Source organism: Dermacentor andersoni, chromosome 9, assembly GCF_023375885.2.
Source record: "Dermacentor andersoni chromosome 9, qqDerAnde1_hic_scaffold, whole genome shotgun sequence".
In the NCBI taxonomy this organism is placed as follows: Eukaryota; Metazoa; Arthropoda; class Arachnida; order Ixodida; family Ixodidae; genus Dermacentor; species Dermacentor andersoni.
In genome coordinates, this window is record NC_092822.1 from 32,799,866 (window position 1) to 32,816,704 (window position 16,839).

General features: G+C 50.9%; 1 long non-coding RNA gene across 7 annotated transcripts in view; it reads left to right on the top strand.

Moving 5' to 3' along the window:
- The window catches only part of LOC129383818 (uncharacterized), a 514,476-nt gene that overhangs the window by 39,486 nt on the left and 458,151 nt on the right, over nucleotides 1–16,839 (top strand). For 5 of the 7 annotated variants that reach the window (XR_011890290.1, XR_011890289.1, XR_011890292.1 and 2 more), the window contains exon 2: nucleotides 13,428–13,548. This is a non-coding gene — a long non-coding RNA (uncharacterized lncRNA). The remainder of the gene's footprint in view (nucleotides 1–13,427; nucleotides 13,549–16,839) is intronic. The other 2 variants (XR_011890294.1, XR_011890295.1) reach the window with 1 other exon arrangement.

Sequence of the window (16,839 nt, forward strand, 5' to 3'; positions counted from 1 at the left end):
TAAATATAAAGGGCACATGCGCATAATCACTGCTATTCACACCACAGGATAACAGTTAGCACTCGTCAGTGTGCTAGAGTCGTTCGTTTGGCCCACGTCGAATAACAGGCGAGGTCAAGTGCCCGTCCTTGCCTGCTCTCCGGCGTATGTACTCGTTCAAGATCGGACTGCTACGTCTTGAATCTCGCAAAACCATCAAGCCCGATGTTTGACGTAGCTAGTTGGATAAAGCGCATATACGAGGGACAAAGCGAAGGGGAAAATTCAAGGGGCACTTATAGTTACCCCTACGTGGATGAATGCGAAAGAATTGCGACCGCCAAGCGATGCTTAGACATTGTGCCACAACGCAATGTCGTGGGTTCGCCTCCCACAAACGGTCGAGAGTTCGACTCCCAACGAAGGTCGTATGGTGGAGCGTCTTCATTAACTCTACCTTAAATTGCGGTACCTTAAATAACTTAGGATTAATTAACATCAATATCGTGGGTTCGAGGCCTTGATTATCCGTACGCTAATTAACTTAGCCTTATTTAACAGCAAAGGCCGTGGATACGACTCCCACCAATGGTCGTGGGTTCGACTCCCACCAAAGGTCGAGGGTTCGATGACCTTTTGGATCGTCGTTGGTCACGCTAACGCCGACAGCTACGCCGGATTTTCCGCCTCATGAGCCATATAATGCTTTCGCATTAATAACGGGACGCAAGTCCTTTGTTTCTTCCTTGCCTTGTCCAATTGTGCTACGCGCCTATTAAAAAAATTACCCAGTACGAACTCGCACGCATTGCTACTCTTTTTATAGCTGTCTTTTTTTTTGTGACTCATTGCGAACAACAAACGTAGCGTGCTGTCGACGAGGACAACCCAACTTACAGGGCACATTTTGCCTAATCCTCACAGCAGTTTATTGGTGAGTTCGTGCCCATTTCTATACCAGCCAACTGAGTTCACTCCGCATCTCAAGAAACGACAACAACAATAGAACTGCAACATATTATGTAGGCATATTGGCTTATTGGCTACCATAACTTTTTTTTTTAATTTGAAATACTGCAAGCCAACGGGTGACCCTTTATCCCTCTCCCGACCCTGCTCTCCGGACCTGCGCTTCCTTCTACACACGCTTGCCTTCTCTCCTCCTCCTTGCTGTATTTACCTTCTCCAATTATTGCCCTCTTCAGTTTAACGTGTGATAACGCCGTCCAACCATACAAGGTGCTTGAATTAGACAAAAAAAGCTTAGTGTTTTCAAAAAGATTGAGCCTTCATAAGGTCGCTTGTTATATAATCTACTTCTTCTGACCAAAACAACGAAAGAAAAGTTTGAAAGAATTTGGGAGCATCTAAACTAATTTGATTATGCTGTCTAGCGTTCCTGCGTAGAAATGCTTCTTGTTGAGTTAAGTGGGGAAATGTAGCTATGAGAACAGGGGCAGAGTAAAACACACGTACACATAGAAGTAGAGACACGCATACGCATGTAATTGTAGAGAACAGGCGCCCGTATTGCCTATACATCGGTGAGTATGCGTGTTAATCTTGCGACCCTATTCTGATAGCCATCTTTGAAACGTATCTACCTGTAACAAATAGCCGCGCCGCAACCGAACAACACAATGAACAAGCTCAGCTGACATCCAGACTCAGCGCCGCCGCTTCGGACTCGCCTTCTTCAAGGCGTCTTGGCAAACGGAATCCGGAACTAGCCACTGACAGGCGAAGGCTGTACGGGACGGCGGAAAGCGAAAGCATTGTCCGTGTGTGTCAGTGTGTGTCCGTGACGCTCTGGCACGTTGACCTTCGCGCGCAAGAAAAAAAACAAAGGCGTATACTCCGTTGTTGCTCTTTCCTTACCGCGTGGGCATGCATGCACTGACCGGGTGGCGACCTAGTGCGCCGTCGGACCACGATCACGGCCGCTCATTCAGATCGCGCCCGGAAGCCGCGCGGGGCGGCATCGCAATCCACGCTTGATCGGTCACTGCGCCTGTGGAGCGAGGTCGCGGCGAACTGTCGGCCGGCCCACCGCTCGCCCTCCCTCCCTCTCGGGCGTCGTGACGTCGCAACACTCCGGAGCAGCCGCCATTTCTGGTCCAAGGATTGGGCAGGGACACCCTGCGCTGGCTATACGCTAACGCGGTGACAAAAGAAAAAAAAAAAAAAACGAGGAATGCCTTCATCTCGTTTTTTTTTTCACGGTCCCACAAAGTGTCTTGGAGCGCTTTTGTATGTGTTAGCGGACATTGAAACGTTCGTGGAATTTCTAGAGCGACCGACCGACGTGTATCGACGGGAGCAATAGGTGGCGCGACCAGCAGCGCGGGCGAAAGAAACCAGAAAAAGACATGCACGTGGCGCCGAGTGTCTCTTACGCCGCGAAAGCGGTTGCAAGCCCGAATGTGCACTATAACAGAATTCAAGACACTTTGGAGCACGTCTTGTCGCCAAACAATAATCGTGGTGGGGAGCAGCTGGGGCCCACTGTGGGCTGAAATTTGACACTGCACGAATTTTTTCGGTGCAATTACCATAAGAGAAAGGTATACAGCGAGGACAGGAGAGGCAGGGAGGTCAACCAGACGAGCACCCGGTTTGCTACCCTACACTGGGGCTCGAGGAAAGAGGAATAGAAAGGAAAAGAAGGAGAGAGTGAGCACCGAGTGTCGGTGGGAGGATGCGCAGGGACACTATAAGTGGTCTCTTAAGCCGGTGCACTTCAAGTAGTGTACTAGTGCACGAATCGCTTTTCGTGCCACTGATGGATGTGGTCAAGGTCCGAGTGTGTTTGACTCGGAGAACGGTCTTGATTCCAATCTGTTAAAAGTTATCCGTAGAGAGAGGCGCTGTACGTTGTAGCGAGGGCACGTACACAATGGCTATCGGCAAGAAATACTGGCGTGGTTCGAGGGCGGGGGTTGAACGTGGGAAGTGCACTTCGCGTGCGTGGTATTCCTGAAGGAACACTATGTCATGCTGATACGGTCGTAGCGTTTGTGGCCTTAAAGTACAGGGAGCGCGGCGTTTAAGAAAAGCCAAGTACATGCAAGGTCGTCACCATAATCATCATTATCGTCGTCATCATCATTGCATTTATGTCCGCTGCGGAATGAAGGGCCTTTCTCAGGGGTCTCCAATGACCCTTGCCTGCCCCAGCTGATGTAATCCTATACCAAAATTTTCTAATTTCATCACACAACCTAATTCCCGCTGCCTTCCTCAACTGCGCTTGCCTTCTCTTGGCCAGCCATGCTGCAACTCCGATGCCTGCAAGATGAATTATGATCCTGGTTTAAGGACAAAAACATACCGAAAGGTATTTCTTTTAGGGTGTATATTGGCTTGTTGCGTTCTCCATCCTTCACATTATTTCTCCGTATGCGCTTTCCTTGGCTTCGATGTCTGAGTGCATGTGTGATTTGCGTGTTGATGTGATTGCTGTGTATACCATAATTATCACCAAGCGCCTTGAGCTCATTAAAGATTGTCTCCCTCTCTCTTTCTCTTGTCTGTCGGCTTCATGCTGTTGGTACTGATAAAAAAGTATTATGCAAATCGAACAACGCAATTGTTGAACTCTATGTGAAGCGAAGCTTCAGTGAAGCGGCTAAATAAATGCTACACCACTAACGGCGATGCTTACGAATAGTGGTCACTGTCATCCCTTGCAACGCACAGAATTTCAATGCAATGGCTATGTTTGGCACCTCAAAGGTCGCAACTTGTTATATATCGCTCGTCACACTGGCAGACGCGTATAAGCAGATTTTCGTGTCAAAGTGGCGCGCGTACCCATTCCGCGTACCCATTCCGCGTACCCATTCCGTACAGCGATTCGTGGACGATGATTAGGCAAGAATAGGCACACGCCAAGCGGCACATGCCGAACGACGGCTACAACCCATAGAAAGTCCGGTAAATCCAAGGAGCCGCTTATAACGTAACGCGTTACTCCCTTCAAGAGGTCGGCAGGCTTTATAGAGACCCCTACGAGCGGACACGATGTGTTCGCGCTGGCCGCCTCTTCCCCGTCCCACCGAGTCCGCGGGGTCCTTCGCACGCCGCGAATGGGAACGCCAGACTTCCCGCCGGCTGCGCGGGCCAAGGGCAGAAAGGGAGCGCGCTCGCACGCGCCGTCTCTCCGATCCGTTACACAAAGTGCAGCGACGGAACGGCCCAAAACGGTGGCCACCACCACCTTGCCCGCCGGACAGTCGTCGTTACTCGCGGCATCGCCTTCCGCTATCGCCGCTCGACGACGCGGCGGCGCGCCCAGGCCCCAGGACCGGGTCAGTTGGCTGGGCTACCCACCCAACGATATAGACGGGGCGTGTACATCTGGGAAAGGAAGAAGGGCTGGCTCGGGTGTATGTACACCTTGAGTTTTTCTTGTTTTTTGTTTGGCATGCGCGTATGCTGCCTACCTGCGTGCGTGTATGTGCGTGCTTTTGTGTGTGTGTGTGTGAGTTCGTGTAAATGTGTACGTGCTTGCGCTTGTGCGACCGCCAGGTGTGTGTGCGTATGCCGGCGCGCACACGTATGTATACTACGAGTGCATTTGTGTTTGGGGGATGTGCGAGTACGTCTGTGTATGCGTATGTCTATGGGTACGTTTATACGTGTACGCGTTCCTTTTCAATTAGTTTGACGTGTGAATGCATGCGTGTATGTCCGACATGTGTTGTGTACGCGTGGAGTGTGTAAGTGTTACTTTTGTGTCTGCGCGTGGCGTGCAAGCGGGTGTGCGCACGCGCACGTTCGCTTCTGTTTGTTAGGTGCGAGTATGTGTGTATAAGTCTGTATGCCCGTGTGTACATGCTGTCTGCGCGTACGTGTTACGCTGTGGACACGTGTTTCGTGTGTCTGCACGTGCGTTCCTGTAAGGCGGGTGTGCGCGCGCTATTCGGGGGTTTCTCTCCGTACGGGCCCGCGTGTAAATGCGTCTTTGTACGTCTGCATACGAACGCGTGCATTTATGTCTGTACGTGTGTAACCGTGTGTGTGCGTCTGTCAGCGCGCATGCGCTATGCGTTCGCTCGCATTGACGTGAGCGGTCGCGCGCATGCGCGCTTACGACATCGCCGCACGCCACATCTCCCATCGCACGCCCGCAGCCATCCTGTCCGCAGACTCGATCGCCCTTCGAGCGAAGGCGCGGCACACAGCCGCAACCGAAGTCGGCGGTGCACAGCAGCGACGGCTGGGTGGGGGGCGGGGGGGGGGGTGCCTCGGCGTGGCTCTCCGGGGGCCTTCTGTGCGCGCCTGGCCCCACCGCCTGCTCCAGATTCCTTTCCTTCGTTGTTCTTCTTCCTCTTCCTCGCCGGACCGGGGCAGCCTCCCCGCAGGTAGCCGCATCGGCTCCCGTCGTCGATTAGGGCGGGTCGACGCGGCGATCGGAACCCGCTTCCTGCAGGCCTGTTGCTACCGCGCCGCAACTCTTTATTCCCCGAGCCGGGTCGTAGGAACGCTCGCACGAGCGCGTGGCTGAGTTCTTGACTCGCGGTATGGGGGCCAGCGCGTATTAGCCGGAAGAGGCGTTGTCGCGGTGAAGGATACGCGGCCACCAGGAAGGCGAGGGACGCCTTACCCTCGCCGGACGCGGGCGTCTCAGCTGATGTGGCTCGGACGGTGCGTACACGCGTAGCGTAATATAAGCGTGGATCACGAGCCGCGCACGGCGCGGCGTTGTAAGAAGCTGGAAGTGTCCGCGGTAAGAATGGGGGCAGCGTGTAAAACGTCATCGATGTACAGTGTTTTTTTTTTCTTCTTTCCAGCTTCGATGAGTCACGCAGCCGAGATATGGGAGGCGTATGCGAGGGCGATCGACGAGCCGCTTTTATAGTGATTGATTGAATGAACATAGTCGAGAAAGACGTGTCTCGGGAAGCTATATAGGTCTTAAGAAAGACGAGAGCCCCGACTGGGCCGGCGGGAGGACAGTCTAGCTTGGTGGTTCAGAAGGACTGGTTCTTGGTCCAGTTGGGTGAAAAAAAAAGGGAATAAATTACCTCTGAAAATAACGAAACGCAGGACGGGCGCAAATACGCGTTAACGCTCCCGTGAATACCGTTCTTCGCAATATTTATGCCATCTATTTCTTTCCTCTTTTTCTTTTCGCTTGAGCGGTAGCGGGTCTATAAGGGGCGTCTTTATTTCGGTCGCTGAGTCGGTCGCGTTCATTCAGGCCGCGTGACGTTGCACAGTTGCGGATTTGCCGAGTGCCGCGGCACAGCCATCCGGGCGTTCCACTCTGCCCGTGCTCCATGTTGTTGAATTCCGCCTTCCTACCTTTTCTGATTGATTCGAGGAATTATATAAGTGTCCACCCAGTGGGCACGCCCAATTCGACGGCCTCCTGTAGCGCTGATAGGCTGAGCTGGGGTATATACCAGTGAGACAGAAACAGGCGCACTCAGTCAGCCTCCTCCTCAGAACACCATCCAATGAGCAGTCATCAATAAGGACAGTCCCTGTGTGGTCACTCTTACGGAATACCCCACCAGGATACGCTAATGTTATGGAACGCTAATGTAATCGGCTCTGGCAGAGCCGATAAGCTTTTTCTAAACAGAAATCGTGATTGTTTTGAAATGTATGCAACGTTTTTCGATTGTTGAATAGGGGGACTAAGGTTAGCGACGAGAAAGGAAATAGTTAGCCTGTATATCAGCCAATCTCAAAAACTGATACACGAGCGACAGCGACGCTGTGTTAACAAGCTTTATCACATATTTCGTAGGAAGCATGAAGACTGTTAGCTGGCTGTTCTTAGTGATGATTCATCCCCGAAGTGACGTTCACAGGGCTGCTTCCCGCGGAGCTGTACAAACTCCTAGCTTGTGTGAAGCCGGAAAAACGTCACGTGAGCAAGAAAAGAAATTATGGATTACTGGCTTAAAAATCCGCGCAATGAAGTTGCCTATTCATGTTGAGCATACGCAAGGTAACAATTACTTTATAATAATCGTTAAATACGTGTTTCAGAGCGAAATCGGAGCGTAGGCTTGTGTGCTTCCTTTGGCGTAGTGTCTCCTATTTAACTTTATTGTGACGACTGCTACCATCTCACCAATGCTGTAGAATTCCTCAGTGTTGCCTGCTATGTCTTTTTGATTAGAAACCCTACCCCATATTTTCTTTTATCTGATGTACCTCTGTGCTACGGTACGTGGCCGTTAGTCAGCATTGTATAAACCTAACCAGGTCTTCTAGCCTCACTAAATATCCCCTGATAGTTCCTCAGAGAGGCCTGCTAAGCTAGCCTCATTCAACAGGGTTCGACAAGTTGTTTTCACTGGTGGGTTGTCCGGATCCAGAGCTTCTTGGCACCCCCTGCAGTGTCACCGGTCTGATCGCCGCCTTGGTCAGTTGCTCCGCAGCCGCTGGGGACTGAGGGCCATGGGTTAATTGCAGGAACCATGAGGGAGGTAGTGGCCGAATATTGCACCAGGGAAGCCAGTTCCTATTTTGATGAGGAAACGTCCTTCTTGAGGCTTGGTGGGCGGTCCTAATATGGTTACACCTGTACTTAGAATAGTCCCACTGGCTCTCGGCATATATATATATATATATATATATATATATATATATATATATACATATATATATATTTTTTGCTGGTGTCAGGCGCCACTCCAAGACTGAAAAATGAAGCGTAGTAGACCGGACGAGGATTCCAACTTACGACCTTCAGCTTAGAAGGCCGGTGTTCTACCTCTGGTCTACGCCACGGCTCTTATCTTGGCAATATCTACAAATATCTTGGGAAATGCCTACAAAGATTCCACAGCTACCTCGTTTCTCCACTAGAAAAGTAGAGTTACCTATCAAGAAAGGGACCAGGCAAAAAGACACAATCTCTCCAATGTTATTAAATACATGCTTAGAATAAGTATTCAAGATGTTAGACTGGCCAAATATCTTAACGGCAAATATCCCAAAAACCTTCGGTTTGAAGATGACATTGTCCTCTTCAAGAAAACTGGGGATGAATGTGCAACAAATCATTCAGAACTTTAACCGAGAAAGTGTAAGGCTAGGGTTGATTAATGCGAAGAAGACAAGGATAATGTTCAATAGCTTGGGAAGTGAACAAGAGTTAATGATCGCCAGTCAGCCTCTACAGTCTGTGCAGGAGTAAGTTTACCGCAGGCATTACCAAATACTGACTGGGAGCTTACCACTGCCGTTCAAAAGAAAAGTACTGAATCATTGCGTTCTACCCGTGATAACACGTGGGGTAGAAACTTGGAGGTTGACAAAAAAGCTCGAGAATAAGTTGAGGACCGTGCAAAGAACGATGGAAAGACAAATTTTAGACATACCGTTAAGGGACAAGGGGAGAACGATGTGGATCAGAGCGAACGGGGATAGCCGATATTCAATAGTTTACATTAGGAGAAACAAAAATTGAGCTGTGCAGGCCATGCAGTGTGTTGGGCAGATAACCGGTGGGCCAGCAGAGTTACAGAATGGGTACCAAGGGAAGGGAAGCGCAGTAAAGGAAGGTAGCAAATTAGGTGGGGTGATGAAATTTGGAAATTTGCAGGCGCAAGTTGGAATCAGCTCGGACAGGGGTAACTGGAAATCGCTTGGAGAGGCCTTCAACCTGCAGTGTATAGCCAGATGATGATGACGTTTCCCAGCAGAAATTTGCGAGTGCAAGGCAGGTTGCGTTGCTGTCTGATAGCACGCCCGCAGCTCAAACCCTGTCGCACGGAAACGGCTGCGAAAATCCCCTTGACAGCTTGACCGTAACACGCTCACGCATGCACGCTCACGAACGCTCTCACGCTCACACTCGCACGCACGCTCGCACACACGCTCACACACACGCTCACACACACGCTCACACACACGCTCACGCGCACGCTCACGCGCACGCTCACGCGCACGCTCACCCGCACGCTCACCCGCACGCTCACCCGCACGCTCACCCGCACGCTCACACGCACGCTCACACGCACGCTCACACGCACATGTACACGCCCACATGCACACACGCACACGCACAAGACAAAAGCGGCAACGGCAAGCGGCGTCGATGCCGTCTGCTCGACGCTGCAGCAACAAACTTGGCTACGCAATTTGAGCGGGCGCGCCTGCTTGGTTATTCCGACGGTTTCGTGCATAGCCTCCCTCCCCCTCCTGCTTTCACCAACCCCCCCACAGACACACTCGCCCTAGCGGGACTCGTAGAAGGACGCGCGTGAACGAGGACTGCGCGAAACAAAGACCAATTAAGGCCAACCGGAGTCTTTTTGAGCGAAAAGGATACGGGTACAGGTATCGAGCGACAAAAGCGCGGCCAGACAAAATGCGATCGTTATTGACGAGTCTGCTAGCAGCGGAGGGACGCTTGCAGCAAATGCGATGGATGCGTTTAGGGCGAGGAAGCGAAGGAGAAAGAGAGAGAGAGAAAGTAGAGAAATAATGGAGAGGAAGATGCTGAGATAGAAGGAAAGAACCAAACATGAAAAAAGACAGAAAGATAAAATAAATGAGAGAGAGAGAGAGAGTGACAGAAACAAAGGAGAGAACGAGAAAGAATATGGAGAGGGAGGGGAAGAGATGGAAGAGGAGAGCATAAATGAAGAATAAAGTTAGAAAGAAAGCTAGGAAAAAAAAAACCTAGAAGGAACCCACGCATAGACAGACAGAAAGGCAGAAACTCACACGCACTCACGCAAAATGAAGTTTACGCTTCACACAAACAAACAAACACAAACAAACGCAAACAAACAAACAAACATGAGCCACTGCATGAGATGCACTGTCCTCTTTTTCTGTTCGCGAACGGGCGCGAATGTGGCGAATGAAGACCAAGCAAACATCACTTAGCGCTGTAACACAGCTGGACAGGAGAACGCCCGTTCGCTTATATATATGCTCCCGTGGAATGATACACCGCCGCCGCTTTTCCCAAGCCGCGAGGCAAACGTGCCCGGAAGTGGAGAGGAAGTTGGCAGCCGATCCAGGGAGGAAGTTGCTTCCATTCGAACGCAATTTGTACCCGCAGGGGTCACCTGTACGAGCCGTCGCGTACGTTGCCTGCTTTATTACCGTTCTCTGTATGCGGCGCGCTTACATGGAACGTGCATTGTACTCGGTAGCGCGTGTACAATGCTACGCGCGTATGTACGCGCATTGTTGCAAGGGCCATTGTGGCCGTTTTTTTTTTTTTTTGTGTGGCTTTCGGCTTCGCTTATGCGTTGTCCCTTATTGCCGCGTAACAGTGCTCGCAATCTCTGCCCTTGTCACTTTCGATGCGGCCTCTTTTTGTTGCAGGCACGCCGCCTTGCGGGACTTCGGATTGCGGTGTATACAAGCCACTCGTTCAATTCGCTCGTATGTTGTTGCCGGCGATTTTCGTTCGTGACAGCGGCGTTGTTTGGCCACGACGCTTATTAGGGCGAATGCGCTCAGATGGCTCGCGGGTCGAAACAATTCGACGACCGTCCGGCGTTATGGCGCCAAAATTCCAGCGCACGCGCCAGTAAGCCGTCGATTTCTTTATCAATAAGAGAGCTCGATTATCTCGGTTCGCGTCGGACGGACATCCTTCTAAATAATCGGTGTGGCCACAAAAGTGCCCGCGTGTGGTTTTCCCGGTTTTGTTCATACGTACCGAGCGATGTACGTACACCCGTGAGCAAAAGTATACGGACCACGGGAGCGCGTGCCAAACTGCATCGACGCGCCGTCTACCGACGCGGTGCCTGCTGTCGAGAGGGCCGCTAGAGCAGCGGTACGCATGCGCGTCCCAACATATCTGCTGGCCTGACAAGTAGCTTTGCCTGACGTGGTTATGGTGCTCGTAGACTGAACGTCCACTGGGCGTCGTTTTCTCTGCTCCGTCACATCTGGGCCATTGTTTTACCCAGCGGCTGTGGCTGGGCTGGCACACGCGTCCGCCGCGCTTCGCTTTCATTCCCCGCCCGCCCCCCTTGTGGGGATTATCGCGCGCCGCTCTGCCTTCTTTGACTCGCGCAAAACAGCTTTCTGCGGCGTTGTATTATCTCGAACTGTTCCAATGTTTGCTGCCGCAGGTAGAAGCAAGGTTTTGCAATCGGTGTCCGATTGATGATTGTTTAGCAATCGGCGTTCAGTCTACGAGCACCATAACCACGTCAGGAAAGCTACATGTCAGGCCAGCAGATATGATGGGACGCGCATGCGCACCGCTGCTCTAGCGGCCCTCTCGACAGCAGGCACCGCGTCGGTAGACGGCGCGTCGATGCAGTTTGGCACGCGCTCCCGTGGTCCGTATACTTTTGCTCACGGGTGTACATGCGTCTTGCGACGTTTTGAGGAGTATAAGTACGCCTGCGAGGACTGCGGAAAACATCGGTTGCTGAAAGCTAGCGCTGTCTGTTTGTCTGATCTGCCACTGCGTGTCCCGCTCATTCTGCCGGCACTACAAGAAAGCAGAAGGCGCCATATATGCAAGCCCATGTAGCTACCCTCATGAATTGGAATGCTAAAATAATAATAAAAAAATTAATTCAGTGAAGTTGCGTATGTGTCTTAATGGTCTTCATAGACTTGCCACGACCGTCCTAACGCGCCGTTAACCACGCAGAACCAGTGGCGACGTCTAGGCGACCGAAGAAGTGAACAAGAGGTGAAAAAGTAAACAGAAAACGAGTAGTAGGAGGTAACGAAGCATTGGATTAAGAATGTCAGAGTAATGTACCGAATGTCTCATGAGCGCGCAGGCTTTCGCCTTCGTCCTCTTTCGCGTACGCTAAAGTGACTGTCAACTTTTGCTATGCGCCTTGGTGACTGCGTCTGCCCTGGTCTGCTACCGATCCCGAGGGCCCGTATTCTTCTACCATGGTCACTGCGACGGAGTTAACGATGAGTGCGAAGGGAGCACACTCAACTCTGGTGCGCTCATTTTCGGACACGTTTTGAAGAAGCCGGATTGGTCAAAATTCAGCATGCCACTGCGCCATCTTTGACGGTAATGATGTTCCTCTAGGCATAAGTCAATCCGGTCTGTCGGTCAGTCGGTCGGTTGCAGCATTGAGCGCTTTTTCGTAGCTCCGATATAATCATTGTATTGATGTCATCGCTTCACCTGTTATGTAGGCTTTCCGTCAACTTTCACCGTTTTCCTTTCTTTCTTTCTTTCTTTCTTTCTTTCTTTCTTTCTTTCTTTCTTTCCGTCCTTCCTTAAAGACCCAGCACCGGGCGATTGCGTAAGGGGTGGAATAACAGCAATAGTTAAGTCAGTTTCCATTGTGTTGTAATGAACACTGGTGCTACAAAGTACAGCGGCTGTAACGTACTTCACCTTGTTAACCGCTCACAAAGGCGTCGTCGTTCATGCATAAGTGATGCATGTTCGCTTTCGTCGAGATATGCTTGACACTCGCTTCGGCGTTAGGTGAAGGGGCTGCGGCATTGTTCGTTTCTTAACCAAAGCGAGTGACCCGCAGCCATAAACATCGCCATCTTCTTGCGGGCTAATTCGAACAAGACATTATGCGTTCGTGTCAAGCCTTAATGTTTCACGGTGCCTTTAAGAGCATGTCGCATAATTTCTTCACAACTAACGGCCGACGGTGTTCAGATGGCGAGTGTGATGAGGCCACTTTCGAATTACGGAATAAGCTCCTTGTGACATCATAAAGCTGTCTGGACGAGATAAGGTGATATTTATTACTACATAGGGACTGTGAGCATTAATATAGATGAGGAAGGTCCACTGTGGCAAACAGTGACGTAGCCGAAAATTTTTTTTTCGGGGCGGGGGGTTCCGAGTTTACTGAACAAATGGAAATTAACAATTGAAAGTTTACGTAATATGTCGAATACTGATATACTACATAGAATGTCCTGAATGTCCTCTTCATGCAATATTAGGTCCCTTTTGTGATAATTAATGTCATGCATTATCTATTGCTTTGTTGTTTAATGTATTCTTTATATATTTCGGACTTTTATTTGTTATATTTCAGACTTTTATTATGTGTGTTCCTTTTGTATTGTCGTTCTCCGCTGCCTGTAATTTTGTAATAAAACGTTGTTTTCCGGGTGATGGGGCCAGTCAAGCTGTTAAATGCAGCTTTTTTCCCATAACACCTAACCACGTCCATGTGCACTTCTATGTACCTGTCATGTGGTTGAATAAATTCGAACTCAAACTCAAACTCGAAACCTATTTGACCGTGAAGGGGGGAGGGATGGCGGGGGGAAGAGGGTGGTTGGGTTGCTGGGCGGCACACAGAAATTTCGGGAAGAGAGGAAAACGGGGGGGGGGGGGGTCGTGATTGCTGTGTCACGCCCTGGCTACGACACTGATGGCAAGCATGGTAGATTTGAACTGCCCGCAAAACAGGGAGCATAGAAATCTGTGAACATATCGTGACTTTTGTGATCTTACATAATGGTGATACGGTGATGTTCGGCTTCGTTTGCAGCAGTAGGTGTACCTGCCGTGACGTCATGACCCACAAGGTGGTGACGGGGGACGAAGAGGACACCGCGATGTTTTGGCACTCGCTCCGGATACCACGCTCTGTGCATATACGCCACTGATTCGTGAGTATTGCGAAACCTTCGTAGTAATTGTTATAATTTCCACGTGAGCACTAAAATCGTATATCGCATTTGTCCGCTGCAGATGGTCTAACCAATTTTGTTTGCAGATCTGCGGTATGTGTTTTTGGTGTGTAGTCAAGGATATGTAAACTTTGTGACGCGATTTTCTTCAATTGTTACTTATTTTCGGGAATTTTCGTAAACAAACTGAAACACTGTAAATAAGAAATCTGCCTGCTCAATTCAGATTTTTTTTCCCTCCTAAATGCAAGAAATTTTATTAGGAACTCGTCAGCGGTTGCGCAATGATAGTATTTCTGCATTTAATTTCGCCTTTATTAAAATAAGGAAACCGGTGTTAAAGCTTTCTCGATGAGCCGGGTGGGGTGGCGGGGAGGGGGTGTTATTGTGTAGGTGTCCACCTAGTGAACATGTTCCTTCCTTCTGCTACTGAGGTTCTGATTGGCTGCGCTGGGGTGCGCGTCAGAAGGAGACAGGTGCCCCAGCCAATCAGCAGTTCAGCAGAAGAAATGAACATGTTCCCTAGGTGAGAACAACGACAACGATAACCAAGAAGTTGGCAATTTCTTTTACTTAGCTTGAGAAAATAGCGCATCAACGATGCGAACTTTGTTTTATTTCTCAAACGTCCTGTATTTAGAAAGCATGTTTAATTGTACAAAACGTTTTCGAAGTATTTTGTACCTTACCAGATACTTTTAGAATATGATCATTTAGTACTCTACTGAGCAAAATTTGTTTCTTTAGTATTTAGTATCTTAGATACCTGTAGAAATATACTGTGTAGGTCTAGGCCACTGAAGGCACAGTAGCTCGGGATTTGTCAATAGTGACAAAGAAGAAAACATGCGCATCGCTTAGCAAGTCTACGTTGGTTGGTCTCAGAACAAAAGTGTCCGTTCTTCGGTCCTCGCTACCAGACAGCCTCTCCGAAACGCAAGCGACTGTTGTCTGTATGAGCATATACACGTCTCACCCTGCGTTATGCATTATTGCGTGCACGTGCTCCAGCGGGTATGAATGCTTTTCGTCATTTATTGGTCGTCTCTCCGTCGTCGAACATGCCGTCGCCTTCAGGAAATATTCGTCATTCAATCATCATCATCATACCCGTCGTTGACACGCCGTCGTACTCGCGCTGTAGCGACCGTGCAGTCATGATAACGTCGATCTGTCGTTGTCAATCCGGCATCGCCCCGCCCGCTGTCGCCGTCATTGCATCGTACTCGTTGTCATTGCATCGCTGCATCGTATTCATGCCGTCGTCGTCGCATCAGCATCGCCGCATCCCACATCCGCACCGATATCCCGTATCAACACAGTTCTGAAACGATCACTAATGACGTTCAAGGTGCAACGGAAGCCCGTCTGGTTTGGTTAAGACACTGAATCGAAAAAAGAAAGTGGACCTTACGACGACCACGATGAAAGCAAACGCAAAAGACAAGACGTTTATCCGGAGTCGCCGTTGATGCAAACAGCCCTGGACACGGTGAACGGATGTGATGGCAAATCACCAGTCATTTTTTGTGCTCGCTACCAGCGTCACGTGTTGGCGAATTATTCGAGCGTCATTGTGTTCGGGAACAAGGTCCTCTTGCGGGCGGTCGAAACGGTCTGTCTTTTCAAGAAAGCCTTTTGTTTTGGTCGACGAGGCGTACATCTTGTACCTTTCTCTAAGGGATCTATATTGTGGACCATAAATCTACATATGGTAGTCTGGTCGGCTGCATACATAGAGAGCCCCACCTTCGAAAGATTGTGGCGCTCTGACAACGTCACATAAGGCTTTGTTTCACCGGAAATATTCGCCGGTAACACAAGCGGCGCCAGTTTTTTACGAAACAAGTTTTAAACATGTCGGCAGACTCGCTGCCATGTCTTGATTCACAGTATGCTGTTCTCGAAGTGTAAACACCACATGTTTGGTCGGAAGGGAGCAAAATGTCGAAATAAGGTTAAGCGTATGCGGATCTTTCCGCTCGGAGGGCTGCTATACGAATACCGTTATACGGCGGTCCGGGCGCTGCCACCAATGCACGCGCAAAGTCAATTCGAAGCCTGTCATTGTCTATCGCAATCGCGGACCGCTTCTTGCATGCGAAGCGCGCAGGCATTGTTCCTGCCGCTACTGCCGCAGATAAGTGCACCACACAGCAGCTACTTGCCCTAGTGATTTGCACGCCACGTTGCGGCCGTATATCGTAGTATATAGTAGTCGTGGATCACGAGACCTCGTGCGCAGACCAAACCCCCGCTCGCGAGACCTCCCCCCCCCCCCCAGACTGTCGATGCCCAAACCTCCCTACCGCGCGCAATCTGTGAAGCCACACACACCGTTAGCCCCTAGCCGTGAAGGATCGCGAGCTCGCGCACGCAAAACAAACAACGCTCGATCGCTCCTTTCGCGAAGAAACAATTGCAGCGTCAGCAGTGTAGCACTGCCGACCGCCTCACGCCATTTCCTCGCGAAGGTTGCTAATACGCCGCGCGCGCAGCACGTTCGCGTCATAGAGAATGACGCGATGTCGCAACGGGACCCCACGGTCGCACGGAGCGTCGTGAGCGTTTGGTGAATGCGCGCTCGCTGAAAGTCCCTCGCGTATTGGGGAAGGGGGTTATTGAATGCCGTGCGTATGGCGTACACGCGGGGCCCATACCCCGATCGCACGCGCGACGACGTCTCGCGCAACCGCTCGCACCGGCCGGCTTGCCGGCGGGGCTGCGTTCAACGCGCGTGCGACCCATTGCGCCGCGCGAGGTGCGTATACGCGAGAGGCGGAAAGCTCGCCGATATGCGTGCGTATACGCGCGCGTGTGACCGCTATGCGCGGCGGCCCGCGAAGCGGTCGCCCGCGTTGCTGCGAGCGATCGACGAGGGTGCGCAACCATTTGTAGTGCGAGCGCGAGCCTGCGTAAGAATCGGCTGCGTATACACGTCTTCGCGTATAATATGCGTGTGGTCGCCGAGTCAATGGTAGGCGTTCTGTGTCGGCCTATAGGAACTTGCGCGCAGCGCGAGTTATATCAGGAGAAAAAGGAAGAGGAGGGGGCTCTTTAGTGACTTCTGGAGAGGTTATTAAGGCATAAGCATTTAGTGACTCATGAGTGTCCGGGCGCAGTCCGTGGTGGACGCAGGAAAGCGGTGATCACCGGCGAGGGGAGCAGGGAGAGGAGGCGCCGTGAAAGTAGCTCTGTGGGAGTGGGCGCGGGGGAGGGCGCGGACATGCTCGTGGGGGTGCGCGCACATCGGCGACCAACCTTGCCTCC